The 22,716-nt window shown below is 42.8% G+C and overlaps 2 long non-coding RNA genes across 2 annotated transcripts; one reads left to right on the top strand and one right to left on the bottom strand.

The window, feature by feature from the left end:
• Window positions 1-354: 354 nt before the first annotated feature.
• Window positions 355-18,140, top strand: LOC140711379 (uncharacterized). Its single transcript, XR_012092557.1, has 2 exons — window positions 355-757; window positions 17,412-18,140. It is a non-coding gene; the product is annotated as an uncharacterized lncRNA (long non-coding RNA).
• Window positions 6,024-22,610, bottom strand: LOC140711380 (uncharacterized). The gene is made up of 2 exons (XR_012092558.1): window positions 21,040-22,610; window positions 6,024-9,686 (listed from the first exon to the last, which is right to left on the bottom strand). It is a non-coding gene; the product is annotated as an uncharacterized lncRNA (long non-coding RNA).
• Between the last annotated feature and the right edge of the window lie 106 nt (window positions 22,611-22,716).

The raw sequence follows: 22,716 nt of genomic DNA on the forward strand, positions 1-22,716 counted from the left end.
GAACTCGAGCAACATACCCCCGATTCCGCTACGACCAACTCATACATCTACTATGAAAAAACTTCCTTCCACTCACACTAGCATTTCTCATATGAAACATCCTAACACCCATTACAATCTCCAGCATTCCCCCTCAAACCTAGAAATATGTCTGACAAAAGAGTTACTTTGATAGAGTAAATGATAGAGGCCCCAACCCTCTTATTTCTAAGATTGCAGGCATTGAACCTACCCCTGAGAATCCAAACTTCTCCGTGCTACCTAACACACCCCATCCTAAAGTAAGGTCAGCTAAATAAGCTATCGGGCCCATACCCCGAAAATGTTGGTCACACCCTTCCCGTACTAATTAACCCCCTAGCCCAACTCATCATCTACACCACAATAATCACAGGCACACTCACTACACTATTGAGCTCACACTGATTTCTCGCCTGAGCAGGCCTGGAAATAAACATACTAGCCTTCATTCCAATTTTAATCAAAAAAACAAACCCCCGCTCCACAGAAGCGCCACCAAGTATTTTCCTAATACAATCCACCGCATCCATAATTCTTATAATAGCAATTACCCTCAACAACCTACTATCGGGGCACTGAATAATAACAAATACCGCCAACCAACTTCCATCGTTAATAATAACAACTGCCCTTGCCATAAAACTAGGAATAGCCCCATTCCACTTCTGAATTCCAGAAGTCACCCAAGGAACACCACTAATTCCTGGCCTACTCCTCCTCACATGACAAAAACTAGGCCCCCATCTCAATTATATGTCAAATTCACCCATCAATCAACACCTGTGCCCTCATAACCCTCTCAACCCTATCCATCATAGTAGGCAGCTGAGGAGGCCTAAACCAAAACACAATTACGCAAAATTATAGCATACTCCTCAATCACTCACATAGGCTGAATAATAATAACGCTAACATACAACCCAACCATTACAACCCTCTACCTAACCATATACATCGCCCTAACAACCACCATATTCCTATTCCTCAATCTGAACTCAAATACCACAACCCTTACACTATCCCTCACCTGAAACAAATCACCCCAACTCATACCACTAACAATATTCACCCTTATATCCCTAGGAGGTTTACCCCCACTAACCGGCTTCCTACCTAAATGAATAACTATTCAAGAACTTGCAATAAACAACAACTTTGTCATCCCCTCCATCATAGTCACCATAACCCTACTTAACCTGTACTTCTACATACGCCTAATCTACACCGTCTCAGTATCACTATTTCCCACCCCCAACAACACAAAATGAACTGACAACTTGAAAACACAAAAACCCACACCCCTCACCCCCACACTCACCATCATTTCTACTCTCCTACTACCAATCACCCCCCTAATCCTAACTATTCCCTAGAAATTTAGGTTAAATAAGACCAAGAGCCTTCAAAGCCCTTAGTAAGTAGACCACTTAATTCTGAAACATATAAGGACTGCAAAAACCTACTCTGCATCAATTGAACGCAAATCAACCACTTTAATTAAGCTAAGCCCCTACTAGACCAATGGGACTCAAACCCATAAAAATTTAGTTAACAGCTAAACACCCTAATCAACTGGCTTTGATCCACTTCTCCCGCCACGAGAAAAAAAGGCGGGAGAAGCCCCGGCAGAAACTTAAAACTGCTCCTTTAAACTTGCAATTTAACATGAAAATCACCTCGGGGCTGGCAAAAAGAGGATCAGACCTCTGTCTTCAGGTTTACAGCCTAATGCTTACTCAGCCATTTTACCCTTCCTCCACCCATGTTCATTAATCGTTGACTCTTTTCAACAAACCATAAAGACATCGGAACTCTATACCTACTATTCGGTGCATGAGCTGGAATCATAGGTACAGCTCTAAGCCTTCTCATTCGAGCTGAATTAGGCCAACCCGGTAGTTTACTAGGCAGTGACCATATCTATAATGTCATTGTAACAGCCCATGCATTTATTATAATTTTCTTCATAGTTATACCCATTATAATCGGGGGGTTCGGGAACTGACTAGTACCCTTGATAATTGGTGCTCCTGACATAGCATTTCCCCGTCTAAATAATATGAGCTTCTGACTTCTTCCCCCCCTCCTTCCTGCTGCTAATGGCATCAACCATAATCGAGGCTGGCGCTGGAACAGGTTGAACAGTATACCCCCCCTTAGCAGGAAACCTCTCTCACCCAGGGGCCTCCGTAGACTTAGTTATTTTCTCCCTCCACCTAGCAGGAGTTTCCTCTATCCTGGGGGCTATCAACTTCATTACCACCATTATCAACATGAAGCCCCCCGCCATATCCCAGTATCAAACCCCGTTATTTGTCTGATCTGTCCTAATCACAGCAATCCTACTACTCCTCTCCCCTGCCAGTCTTAGCTGCCGGCATTACTATACTATTAACAGACCGCAACCTCAACACTACCTTCTTTGATCCTACTGGAGGGGGAGACCCTATCCTATACCAACACCTATTTTGATTCTTTGGTCACCCTGAAGTCTACATCCTCATTCTCCCGGGTTCGGAATAATCTCCCACATCGTAACTTACTACTCCGGGAAGAAAGAGCCATTTGGATATATAGGTATAACCTGGGCTATAATGTCAATCGGGTTCCTAGGATTTATTGTATGAGCCCATCATATATTTACAGTGGGTATAGATGTGGACACACGGGCCTACTTTACCTCTGCTACTATAATCATTGCAATTCCTACTGGAGTTAAAGTTTTCAGCTGACTTGCTACACTTCATGGAGGCAATATCAAATGATCTGCCGCAATACTTTGAGCCCTAGGCTTTATTTTTCTATTCACCATAGGGGGTCTCACCGGTATTATCTTAGCAAACTCATCCCTAGATATTGTACTACACGATACATACTATGTTGTCGCCCATTTCCACTATGTTTTGTCAATAGGAGCTGTTTTTGCCATTATAGGGGGCTTTGTCCACTGATTCCCTTTATTTTCAGGCTACACATTAGACCAAACCTATGCCAAAGCCCACTTTATTATTATATTCACAGGCGTAAATTTAACCTTTTTTCCACAACACTTCCTTGGCCTATCCGGAATACCCCGACGCTATTCTGACTACCCCGATGCTTATACCACATGAAATATTCTATCGTCCATTGGCTCTTTTATTTCACTAGTAGCAGTAATCCTAATAATCTACATGATCTGAGAGGCCTTTCGCCTCAAAACGCAAAGTATCAATGGCCGAAACAATCCCCCACCAACCTCGAATGATTAAATGGCTGTCCCCCCGCCTTACCACACATTTGAAGAACCAACCTACATTAAATTGAGCGAAAAAGGGGGGAATCGAACCCCTAAAACCGGTTTCAAGCCAATCCTATAACCCCTATAACTTTTTCAATGAGATATTAGAAAAACTATTTCATGGCTTTGTCGAAACCAAATTATAGGCTATAACCCTATATATCTTACATGGCCCACCCAGTTCAACTAGGTCTACAAGATGCTACATCCCCTGTCATAGAAGAGCTAATCACCTTCCACGACTATGCATTTATAACTATCTCTTTAATTAGCTTTTTAGTCCTATACGCCCTATTCCCCCCTCAACACTCACAACAAAACTAACCAATACCAACATTACAGACGCCCAGGAGATAGAGACCACTTGAACCATCTTACCCGCAATCATTCTAATCCTGATTGCCCTACCATCTCTACGCATTCTGTACCTGACAGACGAAATCAACAACCCCTCCTTTACTATTAAATCAATTGGACATCAATGATACTGAACCTACGAATACACAGACTACGGAGGCCTCATCTTTAATTCTTACATACTGCCTCCATTATTCTTAAACCCAGGAGACCTTCGACTTCTAGAAGTTGACAACCGAGTGGTTCTCCCAATTGAAGCCCCCGTCCGTATAATAATCACATCTCAAGATGTCCTACACTCATGAACTATTCCCACACTAGGTTTAAAAACAGATGCAGTACCCGGACGCTTAAATCAAACCACATTTACCGCCACACGACCAGGCGTCTATTATGGACAATGCTCAGAAATCTGTGGAGCTAACCACAGCTTCATACCTATCGTCGCAGAACTAATCCCATTAAAAATCTTTGAAATAGGACCTGTGTTTACCCTATAAATACCCCACTCCCCTTTCCACTATACAAATGCACTGCACAGCTATTCTAGCGTTAACCTTTTAAGTTAAAAATTGAGGGGCATACCCTCTGCAGCGAAATGCCTCAATTAGACACATCCACATGATTTATCACTATTACAACAATACTCCCTACACTATATCTTATTACACAACTAAAACTGCTAGACATATGTTACTATCAATCCCCCCAACAAAAAAACTCTGACAAGCAAACCCCCAATAACCACTGACAACTAAAATGAACGAAAATTTATTTACCTTATTCGCAACTCCAATAATCCTAAACCAACCTGCTACAATCCCCATCATCATATTCCCCGTACTACTAATTCCAACTTCCAAACACCTCATTAACAACCGACTAACCACTATTCAACGTAACCTAGTACTACTCGCTCTAAAGCAAATAATAATAACCCACAATGCTAAGGGGCGAACCTGGTCCCTAATACTAATGTCTCTAATCACCTTTATCACCACAACTAATCTCCTAGGACTTCTACCCCACTCATTTACACCTACCACCCAACTATCTATAAACCTCGCTATAGCAATCCCCTTATGAGCCGGCACAGCAATCACAGGCCTTCGCTTTAAAACCAAAAAACTCCCTAGCTCACCTCCTACCACAAGGCACACCAACATTACTCCATTCCCATACTAGTAATAATCGAAACCATTAGCTTGATTATTCAACCAGTGGCCCTAGCTGTACGCTTAACTGCCATCATCACGGCCGGCCACCCTGCTAATACACCTAATCGGAAACACTGCACTAACACTACTAAGTATCAGCCCCCCCCGCTGCTTTACTAACCTTTACACTTCTAATACTACTCACCATCCTAGAGATCGCAGTTGCTTTAATCCAAGCCTATGTTTTCACACTTCTAGTTAGCCTCTATTTACACAACAACACCTAATGACCCACCAATTCCATGCTTATCACATAGTCCAAAACCCAGCCCTTGACCACTAACAGGAGCTCTGTCAACCCTCCTAATAACATCCGGCTTAGTCATGTGATTCCACTTCTATTCTACCACTCTATTGACACTAGGCCTACTAACCATAACACTAACCCTTCACCAATGATGACGCGATGTCGTACGAGAAAGCACCTATCAAGGACATCACCACGACACCCGTTCAAAAAAACCTTCGCTATGGCATAGTCCTATTCATTATCTCGGAAATCTTCTTCTTTACCGGGTTCTTCTGAGCATTCTACCACTCAAGCCTAGCCCCAACCCCCTATTTAGGAGGCCACTGACCACCAACAGGTATTACCCCATTAGATCCCTTAGAAGTACCCCTTCTAAACACCTCCGTATTATTAGCATCAGGAGTCACAATTACCTGAGCTCACCACAGCCTTATAAACAACAATCGAAAACAAACAACCCAAGCCCTACTCATTACAATTCTACTAGGCATCTACTTCACCCTACTACAGATCTCAGAGTACTTTGAAGCACCCTTCACCATCTCCGACGGCATCTATGGCTCAACATTCTTTATCGCTACGGGATTCCATGGACTCCACGTCATCATTGGATCCACTTTCCTCCTTATCTGCCTCATTCGCCAACTATTATTCCACTTCACACCAAATCACCACTTCGGCTTTGAGGCTGCCACTTGATATTGACACTTCGTAGACGTCGTATGATTACTCCTTTATATCTCTATTTACTGATGAGGATCCTACTCTTTTAGTATGACCAGTACAATTGACTTCCAATCAATTAGCTTTGACAATGTTCAAAAAGGAGTAATCAACCTAGTACTAGCCCTAACAATCAACACCCTTTTAACCTCACTACTAAACTACTAATAACTGCCATATTCTGATTACCCCAACTTAACTCCTATGCAGAAAAAACAAACCCTTATGAGTGTGGCTTTGACCCACTAAACCCCGCTCGCATCCCATTTTCAATAAAATTCTTCCTAGTTGCCATTACCTTCCTACTATTCGACTTAGAAATCGCCCTACTATTGTCCCTACCATGGGCTCTCCAACAACAAACCTCCCAATAATAATTAAATCATCCATCACACTCATCACCATCCTAACCCTCAGTCTAGCCTACGAATGATCCCAAAAAGGACTAGATTGAGCCGAATTGGTAAGTAGTTTAAACAAAACAAATGATTTCGACTCATTAAATTATGATTATCATACTAACCAAATGTCACCTATCTTCATGAATATTACACTAGCATTCGCCATCTCACTCCTGGGAATGCTGGTCTATCGCTCACACCTGATAGCCTCCCTCCTCTGCCTAGAAGGAATAATAATATCACTCTTCATCATAATCGCTCTCATAGCCTCAAATGCACACTCCCCCCCTAACCAATATCATACCGATCATCCTACTAGTATTTGCTGCTTGCGAAACAGCAGTAGGCCTTGCCCTACTAGTCTCAATCTCCAATACATATGGTCTAGATTACATTCACAACTTAAACCTGCTTCAATGTTAAAAATAATTGTTCCAACAACTATATTACTACCAATAACATGATTCTCTACAAAACAACATAATCTGAATTAACTTAACTACACATAGCCTAATCATTAGCCTTATTCCCTTGTTATTTTTAATCAAACCAATAACAACCTCCTTAATCACTCAACCTACCTATCCTCCGACCCACTAACAACACCTCTTTTAACACTAACCGCTTGACTCCTACCTCTCATGATGATAGCTAGCCAATACCACCTATGCAATCAGCCCCCCTCACAAAAAAAACTCTACCTATCCACAATAATTTTCCTTCAAATCACCCTAATTCTAACATTCATAGCCACAGAATTGATCTTATTCTATATCTTATTTGAAACCACCCTTATTCCCACCCTAATCATCATCACTAAATGAGGTACCCAAGCAGAACGCCTCAACGCAAGCACATACTTTCTATTCTATACACTAACTGGCTCTCTACCCCTGCTCATCATATTAACCTACACCTACAATAACACAGGCTCATTAAATATCATACTACTAACACTCACAGACCAAAAACTAACAACCACTTGATCACACAACCTCATCTGACTGGCATGCATAATGGCTTTCATAACAAAAATACCCTTATATGGCTTACACCTGTGACTCCCCAAAGCCCATGTTGAAGTCCTATCGCAGGCTCAATAGTCCTCGCCGCAGTACTCCTAAAACTAGGCGGCTATGGCATAATACGACTCACCTCTATTCTCAACCCTCTAACAGAGTACATAGCCTACCCCTTCCTCATGCTAGCCCTATGAGGCATAATTATAACAAGCTCAATCTGTCTACGACAAACAGACCTAAAATCACTCATCGCATACTCTTCTGTAAGCCATATATCCCTAGTAATCATAGCCTCTCTCATTCAAACCCCCTGAGCTTTTCCGGCGCAATCACCCTCATAATTGCCCACGGACTTACTTCCTCTATATTATTCTGCCTAGCTAATTCAAACTATGAACGCACTCACAGCCGCATTATGATACTCTCCCGAGGACTTCAAACACTACTTCCACTAATAACCTTCTGATGGTTCACAGCAAACCTCACCAACCTAGCCTTACCCCCCACCATTAATCTAATCGGAGAACTCTTCGTGATTACAGCCTCATTCTCTTGATCCCACATCACTATTATACTAACAGGACTTAACATACTAATCACAGCCCTCTACTCTCTCCACATATTCATTACAATACAACGAGGAAAACTCACACACCACATAATCAACATAAAACCCCCTTTCACACGAGAAAATACACTAATATTCATACACCTCACCCCAATTATCCTTCTATCCCTTAACCCCAACATCATTCTAGGGTTTACCTCCTGTAAATATAGTTTAACCAAAACACTAGACTGTGAATCTGACCATAGAAGCTCACCACTTCTTATTTACCGAGAAAACTCGCAAGGACTGCTAACCCATGCCCCCATACTTAACACTATGGTTTTCTCAACTTTTAAAGGATAACAGCTATCCATTGGTTTTAGGAACCAAAATATTGGTGCAACTCCAAATAAAAGTAATAACCATGCACACCTCCATTATAATAGCAACCCTCGCCTCCCTAACCCCCCCAATCATTGCCACCTTTATCAACCCCAACAAAAAACAATCATACCCAAACCATGTAAAAACAACTATAATATATGCTTTCATTACCAGCCTTATTCCAACAACCCTATACATCTCCCTAAACCAAGAAACAACCATTTGAAGCTGACACTGAATAATAACTCAAACACTAGATCTAACACTAAGCTTTAAACTAGACTACTTCTCCGTAATATTCACCCCAATCGCACTATTCATCACCTGGTCTATTATAGAATTCTCACTATGATACATAAGCTCAGACCCAAACATCAACCAATTCTTCAAATATCTCCTTATTTTCCTCATCACAATACTAATCTTGACCACCGCTAACAACCTTTTTCAACTCTTCATCGGCTGGGAGGGCGTAGGAATCATATCTTTCTTATTAATCGGCTGATGATATTCTCGAACGGACGCCAACACAGCAGCAATCCAAGCAATCCTGTACAATCGCATTGGCGATATTGGCCTCATCCTAGCTATAGCATATTTCCTCCTACACTACAACTCATGAGACATACAACAAATACTAACTCTAAACCCCAACCCAAACTCCCTCCCACTAATAGGCCTTCTCCTAGCAGCAATAGGAAAATCAGCTCAACTTGGCCTTCATCCTTGACTACCCTCCGCCATAGAAGGCCCAACTCCAGTCTCAGCCCTACTACACTCTAGTACCATGGTTGTTGCCGGGGTGTACTTACTCATTCGCTTCCACCCTTTAATAGAAAGCAACACACTACTTCAAAGCCTCACACTATGTCTGGGAGCTATCACCACCATATTTATAGCCATCTGCGCCCTCACACAAAACGACATCAAAAAAATCGTAGCCTTCTCCACCTCAAGCCAACTAGGCCTAATAATAGTTACCATCGGCATCAATCAACCATATTTAGCATTCCTGCATATCTGTACTCACGCCTTCTTCAAAGCCCTACTTTTCATATGCTCCGGATCCATCATTCATAACCTAAATAACGAACAAGACATCCGAAAAATAGGAGGCCTATTCAAAACAATACCCCTCACCTCAACTTCCCTACTCATCGGCAACCTAGCACTCACAGGAATACCATTCCTCACAGGCTTCTACTCCAAAGATCTCATTATCGAAGCCACAAACACGTCATATACCAACGCCTGAGCCCTATCTATCACCTTCATCGCCACCTCTCTAACAAGCGCCTATAGTACTCGAATCATTCTCCTCACCATAACAGGGCCACCTCGCTTTTCAACCCTAATAAACATTAACGAAAATAACCCCACCCTACTTAACCCAATTAAACGCCTCACAATGGGCAGCATTATTACTGGATTCCTTATCACCAACAACATCCCCCCCACTTCGCTTCCCCAACCAACAATACCTCACTACTTAAAACTCTCAGCCCTGTATGCAACTATCCTTGGTTTCCTAATAACCCTAGACCTGACCTCTATAACCAACAAACTAAAAATAAACAACCCATCACAAATATTTAAATTCTCCAACATACTAGGATATTTTCCCACTACAATTCACCGCATAGTCCCATATCAAAACCTACTCATAAGCCAAAACCTAGCCCTTCTTCTACTAGATTCAATATGACTAGAAAAATCTATACCCAAGATGATCGCACATGTACATACCACCGCTTCCAAAACTGTCACCACCCAAAAAGGCATAATTAAGCTACTACTCCCTCTCCTTTCTCATCCCCCTCACCCTAACCCTACTTCTAATAATATAACCTATTACCCCGAGTGATCTCAATTACAATATATACACCCACAAATAATGTCCAACCAGCAACCACTACTAACCAACGCCCATAATCGTACAAAGCACCAGCACCAATAGAATCCCCCCCGAACTAACCCTGACCCCTCTCCCTCAAAAATCACCCAACTCCCCCATACTATTAAAACTAACTACCACTACCCCATCAGAACTTGAAACCCATAGAACTAACCCTACTTCTATTATTAAACCCACCAAAAGACCCCCTAAAACCCCAAACCCTGAACCCCATGTCTCAGGGTACTCCTCAATAGCTATCGCTGTAGTATAACCAAAAACAATTATTATACCCCCCAAATAAATTAAAAACAACATCAGACCTATATAAGTCCCCCCAAAACCTAAAACTACCATACAACCAACCACACCACTAACAATCAATGCTAGCCCCCCATAAATAGGAGAGGGCTTAGAAGAAAATCCAACAAATCCCATAACCAACAATACACTCAACGCAAATAAAATATATGTCATTGCTCTTGCATGGACTACAGCCATAACCAATGATATGAAAAACCACCGTTGTACTTCAACTACAAAAAGCACTAATGACCCCAATACGTAAATCCAACCCAATTATAAAAATAATTAACCACTCCCTCATTGACCTGCCAACCCCATCCAACATTTCCATATGATGAAACTTCGGCTCACTCCTCGCATTCTGCCTAATTCTACAGATCATCACAGGCCTATTCTTAGCAATACATTACTCACCAGACACCTCTTCTGCCTTCTCTTCAATCGCACACATCACCCGAGACGTAAACCACGGCTGAATCATTCGCTACCTCCACGCCAACGGCGCCTCCATATTTTTCATCTGCCTCTTTCTACACGTAGGCCGAGGTCTTTACTATGGCTCATTCCTTCTCCTAAAAACCTGGAACACTGGCATTATACTTCTATTCTTGACTATAGCAACAGCCTTTATAGGCTACGTACTTCCATGAGGCCAAATATCATTCTGAGGAGCAACAGTGATCACAAACCTATTATCAGCAATCCCATACATCGGGACCGACCTCGTCCAATGAATCTGAGGTGGGTACTCCATTGGCAACCCCACCCTTTCACGATTCTTCACCCTACACTTTATTCTACCTTTCATTATCACCGCTCTTACAATAGTCCATCTGCTATTCCTACACGAAACAGGATCAAACAACCCCTGCGGAATCTCATCAGACTCAGACAAAATCCCCTTCCACCCCTACTACACAATTAAGGATATCCTAGGCCTAGTCCTCCTCCTCTTCATCCTAACAACACTAACACTACTCTCACCCAACCTCCTAAACGACCCAGACAACTACATCCCAGCCGACCCACTAAATACCCCTCCACACATCAAACCAGAGTGATACTTCCTATTTGCATACGCAATTCTACGATCTGTTCCTAATAAACTAGGGGGCGTACTAGCACTCTTCCTTTCAATCCTCATCCTATCTATTATCCCCACACTTCATAATTCCAAACAACAAAGCATAATATTCCGCCCACTTAGCCAATTCCTGTTCTGATTCCTAATTACAACCCTATTAACCCTCACCTGGATCGGAAGTCAGCCAGTAAGCCAACCCTTCATTTTTATTGGTCAACTAGCATCCACAATATACTTCACCACAGTTCTAATCCTGATACCACTAACCTCCCTAATCGAAAATAACCTACTCAAATGAACTTGCCCTTGTAGTATAAACTAATACACTAGTCTTGTAAACTAGAGATGAGACTCATAACCCCTAGGACAGCTCAGAAAGAAAGCACTCGACTTCACCACCAACACCCAAAACTGGCATTCTAGCTTAAACTACTTTCTGTCTTTTTATATTGTACAAACCCTACAGTACAACTCAAGCACCTTTACATAAATATGCTATGTAATTCGTGCATTACTGCTAGCCAACATGAATAATATATAGTACTATATCTGCTTAACTGTACATAACACATACTATCATATCCGCACCCACAGCCTCCAAAAAGCATACCCACCAAACAGAGATCTCACATACAACCCAACCACGAAACACCATAACCCGCCCACTCCACCCACAACACACCAACACAGACAGCAAGACCGTCCTCCGTACATAATACATTACCTTATTTGTCGTACAATAGTACATACCTACTACAAACCTTCCTCCCCACCACGGATGACCCCCCTCACTTAGAACTCTCTTACTCACCATCCTCCGTGAAATCAATATCCCGCACAAGCAGTGTTACCCTCCTCGCTCCGGGCCCACGACCCGTGGGGGTAGCTAAGAATGAGCTGTATCCGGCATCTGGTTCTTACCTCAGGGCCATGCCAACTAAAACCGTCCACACGTTCCTCTTAAATAAGACATCTCGATGGATCACGGGTCTATCACCCTATTAACCAGTCACTGGAGCTTCCCATGCATTTGGTATTTTTTATCTCTGGTCTGCACGCAACACCATCGCAACATGCTGACTCCCACCACATCCCGCCCTGAATGCGCCTGCCTTTGATTCCTAGTCCATGCCATTATTAATCGCACCTACGTTCAATATTCCAGCCCCGCATGACTACTAGCGATGTGTTATTTAATTCATGCTTGTAAGACATACAACAACCAACCCACAACACTACAAAAAAATTCAAAAACCTTAACCAAACCCCCCCCCCCCTTGACCTTCACATAACCACCCTTTGCCAAACCCCGAAAACAAAGTCCTGCTCCCCCGGCCAAAGCTTGTATTTCCATCTTTTAGGTATGCATGCCCTAACTACTAACCCCTCAACTAACCTTCGCTTACCCTACCAACCACCCTTTGCCAAACCCCGAAAACAAAGTCCTGCTCCCCCGGCCAAAGCTTGTATTTCCATCTTTTAGGTATGCATGCCCTAACTACTAACCCCTCAACTAACCTTCGCTTACCCTACCAACCACCCTTTGCCAAACCCCGAAAACAAAGTCCTGCTCCCCCGGCCAAAGCTTGTATTTCCATCTTTTAGGTATGCATGCCCTAACTACTAACCCTCAACTAACCTTCGCTTACCCTACCAACCACCCCCCCCCACAACCCCAAAGATGCCACCTACATTCACACCCACCTTCTCGTCTACGTAGCTTAAACCTACCCCAAAGCAAGACACTGAAAATGCCTAGATGGATTCACACATCCCATAGACAAATAGGTTTGGTCCTGGCCTTTCTATTGACCTTTAGCAAGATTACACATGCAAGCCTCCCCGCCCCAGTGAAGACGCCCTACAAATCACTATGACTAAGAGGAGTGAGTATCAAGCACGCACATGCAGCTCAAAACACTTTGCTCAGCCACACCCCCACGGGAAACAGCAGTGACAAACCTTTAGTAATAAACGAAAGTTTAACTAAGCTATGCTACACCAAGGGTTGGTCAATTTCGTGCCAGCCACCGCGGCCACACGATTAACCCGAGCCAATAGAGACCGGCGTAGAGAGTGTTTTAGACCCAGCCTAATTAAAGCTAAACCCCACCTAACTGTAAAATCCTAGCTAACATAAAATAAACTACGAAAGTGGCTTTAAAACCTCTGAATACACAACAGCTAAGACCCAAACTGGGATTAGATACCCCACTATGCTTAGCCCTAAACCTCAGTAGTTAAACCAACAAAACTACTCGCCAGAATACTACAAGCAACCGCTTGAAACTCAAAGGACTTGGCGGTGCTTCACCCCCCTAGAGGAGCCTGTCCCATAATCGATAAACCCCGATCCACCCCACCCTCTCTTGCTCAGCCTATATACCGCCATCTTCAGCAAACCCTGATAAAGGTCACAAAGTGAGCGCAAGTACCCCCTTTTCGCAAAAACGTTAGGTCAAGGTGTAGCCTATGAGACGGAAAAAGATGGGCTACATTTTCTATCCTAGAAAACCCACGATAACTCTCATGAAACCTAAGAGTCCAAGGAGGATTTAGCAGTAAATTAAGAATAGAGTGCTTAATTGAACAAGGCCATAAAGCACGCACACACCGCCCGTCACTCCCCTCAAATATACTTAAGGACTATATTAACTAAACACCCTAATACCTATATAGAGGGGATAAGTCGTAACACGGTAAGTGTACCGGAAGGTGCACTTGGATAAATCAAGGTATAGCTTAACGCAAAGCATCCGGCCTACACCCGGAAGATCTCAGTACAATTTGACTACCTTGAGCCAACACTAGCCCCAAACATAACTAACACTAATACCAAACAACCATACACTAAACCATTCACCCACATAAAGTATAGGTGATAGAAATTCTAACTCGGCGCTATAGACACAGTACCCGTAAGGGAAAGAATAATACCACCCAAGCATAAAATAGCAAGAACTAACTTCTGTACCTTTTGCATAATGAATTAACTAGAAATAGTTTCGCAAAGAGAACTAAAGCCAAACCCCCCGAAATCAGACGAGCTACCCAAAAACAGCTAAAAGAGCGCACCCGTCTATGTAGCAAAATAGTGGGAAGATTTATGGGTAGAGGTGACAAGCCTACCGAGCCTGATGATAGCTGGTTATCCAAGATAGAATTTTTAGTTCAACCTTGAGCTTACCTACAGAACCTCTTAATCCTTTTGTAAGCTCAATTGCTAGTCTAAAGAGGGACAGCTCTTTAGACACTAGGAAAAAACCTTATATAGAGAGTAAAAAGCATAACCACCATAGTTGGCCCAAAAGCAGCCATCAATTAAGAAAGCGTTCAAGCTCAACATCAACTACCCAAAAAATACCAAACATAAAACTGAACTCCTCATCTCACATTGGATCAATCTATCATTTCATAGAAGCAATAATGTTAGTATAAGTAACATGAACATTTTCTCCACCGCATAAGCCTAAGTCAGACCGAAAACCTCACCGACACTTAACAGTCCAATATCAACAAACACAAACAAGCTGACATTACTTCCACTGTTAATCCAACACAGGCATGCCTCAAGGAAGGTTATAAAAAGTAAAAGGAACTCGGCAAAAACTAACCCCGCCTGTTTACCAAAAACATCACCTCTAGCATTACTAGTATTAGAGGCACCGCCTGCCCAGTGACACACGTTTAACGGCCGCGGTACCCTGACCGTGCAAAGGTAGCATAATCACTTGTTCTCTAATTAGGGACTCGCATGAATGGCATCACGAGGGTTTAACTGTCTCTTACTTTCAACCAGTGAAATTGGCCTGTCCGTGAAGAGACGGACATGAACTAATAAGACGAGAAGACCCTGCGGAGCTTCAATTTACTAGTACAACTAAAAACCACACAAACCCACAGGTCTTTAAACCCCCATGCCTGTACTAAAAATTTTGGTTGGGGTGACCTCGGAGCACAGTCAAACCTCCGAACAATCCATGGCTAAGACTACACAAGCCAAAGCAAACCAATACTTGCAATTGACCCAATAACTTGATCAACGGAACAAGTTACCCCAGGGATAACAGCGCAATTCTATTCTAGAGTCCATATCAACAATAGAGTTTACGACCTCGATGTTGGATCAGGACATCCTAATGGTGCAGCAGCTATCAAGGGTTCGTTTGTTCAACGATTAAAGTCCTACGTGATCTGAGTTCAGACCGGAGCAATCCAGGTCGGTTTCTATCTATTCAACATTTCTCCCTGTACGAAAGGACAAGAGAAATAGGGCCCACTTCACAATAGCGCCCCCCTCCCCATAAATGATCTAATCTTAATTTAACAAAACATTACAAATCCCACCCAAGAACAGGGTTTGTTAAGATGGCAGAGCCCGGCAATTGCATAAAATTTAAAATTTTAAAACCAGAGGTTCAACCCCTCTTCTTAACACTATGACTACAGCAAACCTTATACTCCTTGTTGCATCTACACTAACCGCCATAGCATTCCTTACACTTGTTGAACGAAAATTGTTAGGTTATATACAACTACGCAAAGGACCCAACATTGTAGGCCCTTACGGACTACTACAACCCTTCGCTGATGCAATAAAACTCTTCACCAAAGAGCCTCTAAAACCCTCAACATCCACCACTACTCTCTACACCATCGCACCCGCCCTAGCCTTCTCCATTGCCCTCCTCCTATGAACCCCCCTTCCCATACCTAACCCTCTAATCAATTTCAACCTAGGACTCCTGTTCATCCTAGCCATATCCAGCCTAACCGTCCACTCCATCCTATGATCAGGATGGGCATCAAACTCAAACTACGCCCTAATTGGAGCCCTACGAGCCGTCGCTCAAACAATTCATATGAGGTTACCCTCGCTATTATCCTACTATCAGTCTTACTAACAAGCGGCTCATTTAACCTTAACATACTCATTACAACACAAGAGCACATCTGACTCCTCTTGCCATCATGACCCCTAGCCATAATATGATTCACCTCCACACTAGCAGAGACAAACCGAACCCCCTTCGACCTCATAGAAGGCGAATCAGAACTAGTATCAGGCTTTAACATCGAGTATGCCGCAGGTCCATTCGCCCTATTCTTTATAGCCGAATACATAAACATTATTATAATGAACGCCCTAACAACTACAATCTTTCTAGGCACATTCTACCCCACCCACTCGCCAGAATTATTCACAACATGCTTTACCACCAAAACGCTCCTCCTAACCTCCCTATTCTTATGAACTCGAGCAACATACCCCCGATTCCGCTACGACCAACTCATACATCTACTATGAAAAAACTTCCTTCCACTCACACTAGCATTCTCATATGAAACATCCTAACACCCATTACAATCTCCAGCATTCCCCCTCAAACCTAGAAATATGTCTGACAAAAGAGTTACTTTGATAGAGTAAATGATAGAGGCCCCAACCCTCTTATTTCTAAGATTGCAGGCATTGAACCTACCCCTGAGAATCCAAACTTCTCCGTGCTACCTAACACACCCCATCCTAAAGTAAGGTCAGCTAAATAAGCTATCGGGCCCATACCCCGAAAATGTTGGTCACACCCTTCCCGTACTAATTAACCCCCTAGCCCAACTCATCATCTACACCACAATAATCACAGGCACACTCACTACACTATTGAGCTCACACACTGATTTCTCGCCTGAGCAGGCCTGGAAATAAACATACTAGCCTTCATTCCAATTTTAATCAAAAAAACAAACCCCCCGCTCCACAGAAGCCGCCACCAAGTATTTCCTAATACAATCCACCGCATCCATAATTCTTATAATAGCAATTACCCTCAACAACCTACTATCGGGGCACTGAATAATAACAAATACCGCCAACCAACTTCCAATCGTTAATAATAACAACTGCCCTTGCCATAAAACTAGGAATAGCCCCATTCCACTTCTGAATTCCAGAAGTCACCCAAGGAACACCACTAATTCCTGGCCTACTCCTCCTCACATGACAAAAACTAGCCCCCCATCTCAATTATATGTCAAATTCACCCATCAATCAACACCTGTGCCCTCATAACCCTCTCAACCCTATCCATCATAGTAGGCAGCTGAGGAGGCCTAAACCAAACACAATTACGCAAAATTATAGCATACTCCTCAATCACTCACATAGGCTGAATAATAATAACGCTAACATACAACCCAACCATTACAACCCTCTACCTAACCATATACATCGCCCTAACAACCACCATATTCCTATTCCTCAATCTGAACTCAAATACCACAACCCTTACACTATCCCTCACCTGAAACAAATCACCCCAACTCATACCACTAACAATATTCACCCTTATATCCCTAGGAGGTTTACCCCCACTAACCGGCTTCCTACCTAAATGAATAACTATTCAAGAACTTGCAATAAACAACAACTTTGTCATCCCCTCCATCATAGTCACCATAACCCTACTTAACCTGTACTTCTACATACGCCTAATCTACACCGTCTCAGTATCACTATTTCCCACCCCCAACAACACAAAAATGAACTGACAACTTGAAAACACAAAACCCACACCCCTCACCCCCACACTCACCATCATTTCTACTCTCCTACTACCAATCACCCCCCTAATCCTAACTATTCCCTAGAAATTTAGGTTAAATAAGACCAAGAGCCTTCAAAGCCCTTAGTAAGTAGACCACTTAATTTCTGAAACATATAAGGACTGCAAAAACCTACTCTGCATCAATTGAACGCAAATCAACCACTTTAATTAAGCTAAGCCCCTACTAGACCAATGGGACTCAAACCCATAAAAATTTAGTTAACAGCTAAACACCCTAATCAACTGGCTTTGATCCACTTCTCCCGCCACGAGAAAAAAAGGCGGGAGAAGCCCCGGCAGAAACTTAAAACTGCTCCTTTAAACTTGCAATTTAACATGAAAATCACCTCGGGGCTGGCAAAAAGAGGATCAGACCTCTGTCTTCAGGTTTACAGCCTAATGCTTACTCAGCCATTTTACCCTTCCTCCACCCATGTTCATTAATCGTTGACTCTTTTCAACAAACCATAAAGACATCGGAACTCTATACCTACTATTCGGTGCATGAGCTGGAATCATAGGTACAGCTCTAAGCCTTCTCATTCGAGCTGAATTAGGCCAACCCGGTAGTTTACTAGGCAGTGACCATATCTATAATGTCATTGTAACAGCCCATGCATTTATTATAATTTTCTTCATAGTTATACCCATTTATAATCGGGGGGTTCGGGAACTGACTAGTACCCTTGATAATTGGTGCTCCTGACATAGCATTTCCCCGTCTAAATAATATGAGCTTCTGACTTCTTCCCCCCTCCTTCCTGCTGCTAATGGCATCAACCATAATCGAGGCTGGCGCTGGAACAGGTTGAACAGTATACCCCCCTTAGCAGGAAACCTCTCTCACCCAGGGGCCTCCGTAGACTTAGTTATTTTCTCCCTCCACCTAGCAGGAGTTTCCTCTATCCTGGGGGCTATCAACTTCATTACCACCATTATCAACATGAAGCCCCCCGCCATATCCCAGTATCAAACCCCGTTATTTGTCTGATCTGTCCTAATCACAGCAATCCTACTACTCCTCTCCCTGCCAGTCTTAGCTGCCGGCATTACTATACTATTAACAGACCGCAACCTCAACACTACCTTCTTTGATCCTACTGGAGGGGGAGACCCTATCCTATACCAACACCTATTTTGATTCTTTGGTCACCCTGAAGTCTACATCCTCATTCTCCCCGGGTTCGGAATAATCTCCCACATCGTAACTTACTACTCCGGGAAGAAAGAGCCATTTGGATATATAGGTATAACCTGGGCTATAATGTCAATCGGGTTCCTAGGATTTATTGTATGAGCCCATCATATATTTACAGTGGGTATAGATGTGGACACACGGGCCTACTTTACCTCTGCTACTATAATCATTGCAATTCCTACTGGAGTTAAAGTTTTCAGCTGACTTGCTACACTTCATGGAGGCAATATCAAATGATCTGCCGCAATACTTTGAGCCCTAGGCTTTATTTTTCTATTCACCATAGGGGGTCTCACCGGTATTATCTTAGCAAACTCATCCCTAGATATTGTACTACACGATACATACTATGTTGTCGCCCATTTCCACTATGTTTTGTCAATAGGAGCTGTTTTTGCCATTATAGGGGGCTTTGTCCACTGATTCCCTTTATTTTCAGGCTACACATTAGACCAAACCTATGCCAAAGCCCACTTTATTATTATATTCACAGGCGTAAATTTAACCTTTTTTCCACAACACTTCCTTGGCCTATCCGGAATACCCCGACGCTATTCTGACTACCCCGATGCTTATACCACATGAAATATTCTATCGTCCATTGGCTCTTTTATTTCACTAGTAGCAGTAATCCTAATAATCTACATGATCTGAGAGGCCTTCGCCTCAAAACGCAAAGTATCAATGGCCGAACAATCCCCCACCAACCTCGAATGATTAAATGGCTGTCCCCCGCCTTACCACACATTTGAAGAACCAACCTACATTAAATTGAGCGAAAAAGGGGGGAATCGAACCCCCTAAAACCGGTTTCAAGCCAATCCTATAACCCCTATAACTTTTTCAATGAGATATTAGAAAAACTATTTCATGGCTTTGTCGAAACCAAATTATAGGCTATAACCCTATATATCTTACATGGCCCACCCAGTTCAACTAGGTCTACAAGATGCTACATCCCCTGTCATAGAAGAGCTAATCACCTTCCACGACTATGCATTTATAACTATCTCTTTAATTAGCTTTTTAGTCCTATACGCCCTATCCTCAACACTCACAACAAAACTAACCAATACCAACATTACAGACGCCCAGGAGATAGAGACCACTTGAACCATCTTACCCGCAATCATTCTAATCCTGATTGCCCTACCATCTCTACGCATTCTGTACCTGACAGACGAAATCAACAACCCCTCCTTTACTATTAAATCAATTGGACATCAATGATACTGAACCTACGAATACACAGACTACGGAGGCCTCATCTTTAATTCTTACATACTGCCTCCATTATTCTTAAACCCAGGAGACCTTCGACTTCTAGAAGTTGACAACCGAGTGGTTCTCCCAATTGAAGCCCCCGTCCGTATAATAATCACATCTCAAGATGTCCTACACTCATGAACTATTCCCACACTAGGTTTAAAAACAGATGCAGTACCCGGACGCTTAAATCAAACCACATTTACCGCCACACGACCAGGCGTCTATTATGGACAATGCTCAGAAATCTGTGGAGCTAACCACAGCTTCATACCTATCGTCGCAGAACTAATCCCATTAAAAATCTTTGAAATAGGACCTGTGTTTACCCTATAAATACCCCACTCCCTTTCCACTATACAAATGCACTGCACAGCTATTCTAGCGTTAACCTTTTAAGTTAAAAATTGAGGGGCATACCTCTGCAGCGAATGCCTCAATTAGACACATCCACATGATTTATCACTATTACCAACAATACTCCCTACACTATATCTTATTACACAACTAAAACTGCTAGACATATGTTACTATCAATCCCCCCAACAAAAAAACTCTGACAAGCAAACCCCCAATAACCACTGACAACTAAAATGAACGAAAATTTATTTACCTTATTCGCAACTCCAATAATCCTAAACCAACCTGCTACAATCCCCATCATCATATTCCCCGTACTACTAATTCCAACTTCCAAACACCTCATTAACAACCGACTAACCACTATTCAACGTAACCTAGTACTACTCGCTCTAAAGCAAATAATAATAACCCACAATGCTAAGGGGCGAACCTGGTCCCTAATACTAATGTCTCTAATCACCTTTATCACCACAACTAATCTCCTAGGACTTCTACCCCACTCATTTACACCTACCACCCAACTATCTATAAACCTCGCTATAGCAATCCCCTTATGAGCCGGCACAGCAATCACAGGCCTTCGCTTTAAAACCAAAAACTCCCTAGCTCACCTCCTACCACAAGGCACACCAACATTACTCATTCCCATACTAGTAATAATCGAAACCATTAGCTTGATTATTCAACCAGTGGCCCTAGCTGTACGCTTAACTGCCAACATCACGGCCGGCCACCTGCTAATACACCTAATCGGAAACACTGCACTAACACTACTAAGTATCAGCCCCCCCGCTGCTTTACTAACCTTTACACTTCTAATACTACTCACCATCCTAGAGATCGCAGTTGCTTTAATCCAAGCCTATGTTTTCACACTTCTAGTTAGCCTCTATTTACACAACAACACCTAATGACCCACCAATTCCATGCTTATCACATAGTCAAACCCAGCCCTTGACCACTAACAGGAGCTCTGTCAACCCTCCTAATAACATCCGGCTTAGTCATGTGATTCCACTTCTATTCTACCACTCTATTGACACTAGGCCTACTAACCATAACACTAACCCTTCACCAATGATGACGCGATGTCGTACGAGAAAGCACCTATCAAGGACATCACACGACACCCGTTCAAAAAAACCTTCGCTATGGCATAGTCCTATTCATTATCTCGGAAATCTTCTTCTTTACCGGGTTCTTCTGAGCATTCTACCACTCAAGCCTAGCCCCAACCCCCTATTTAGGAGGCCACTGACCACCAACAGGTATTACCCCATTAGATCCCTTAGAAGTACCCCTTCTAAACACCTCCGTATTATTAGCATCAGGAGTCACAATTACCTGAGCTCACCACAGCCTTATAAACAACAATCGAAAACAAACAACCCAAGCCCTACTCATTACAATTCTACTAGGCATCTACTTCACCCTACTACAGATCTCAGAGTACTTTGAAGCACCCTTCACCATCTCCGACGGCATCTATGGCTCAACATTCTTTATCGCTACGGGATTCCATGGACTCCACGTCATCATTGGATCCACTTTCCTCCTTATCTGCCTCATTCGCCAACTATTATTCCACTTCACACCAAATCACCACTTCGGCTTTGAGGCTGCCACTTGATATTGACACTTCGTAGACGTCGTATGATTACTCCTTTATATCTCTATTTACTGATGAGGATCCTACTCTTTTAGTATGACCAGTACAATTGACTTCCAATCAATTAGCTTTGACAATGTTCAAAAAGGAGTAATCAACCTAGTACTAGCCCTAACAATCAACACC

The sequence above is a fragment of the Chlorocebus sabaeus genome, unplaced genomic scaffold (genome assembly GCF_047675955.1).
Source record: "Chlorocebus sabaeus isolate Y175 unplaced genomic scaffold, mChlSab1.0.hap1 unalloc_scaffold_866, whole genome shotgun sequence".
NCBI lineage: Eukaryota > Metazoa > Chordata > Mammalia > Primates > Cercopithecidae > Chlorocebus > Chlorocebus sabaeus.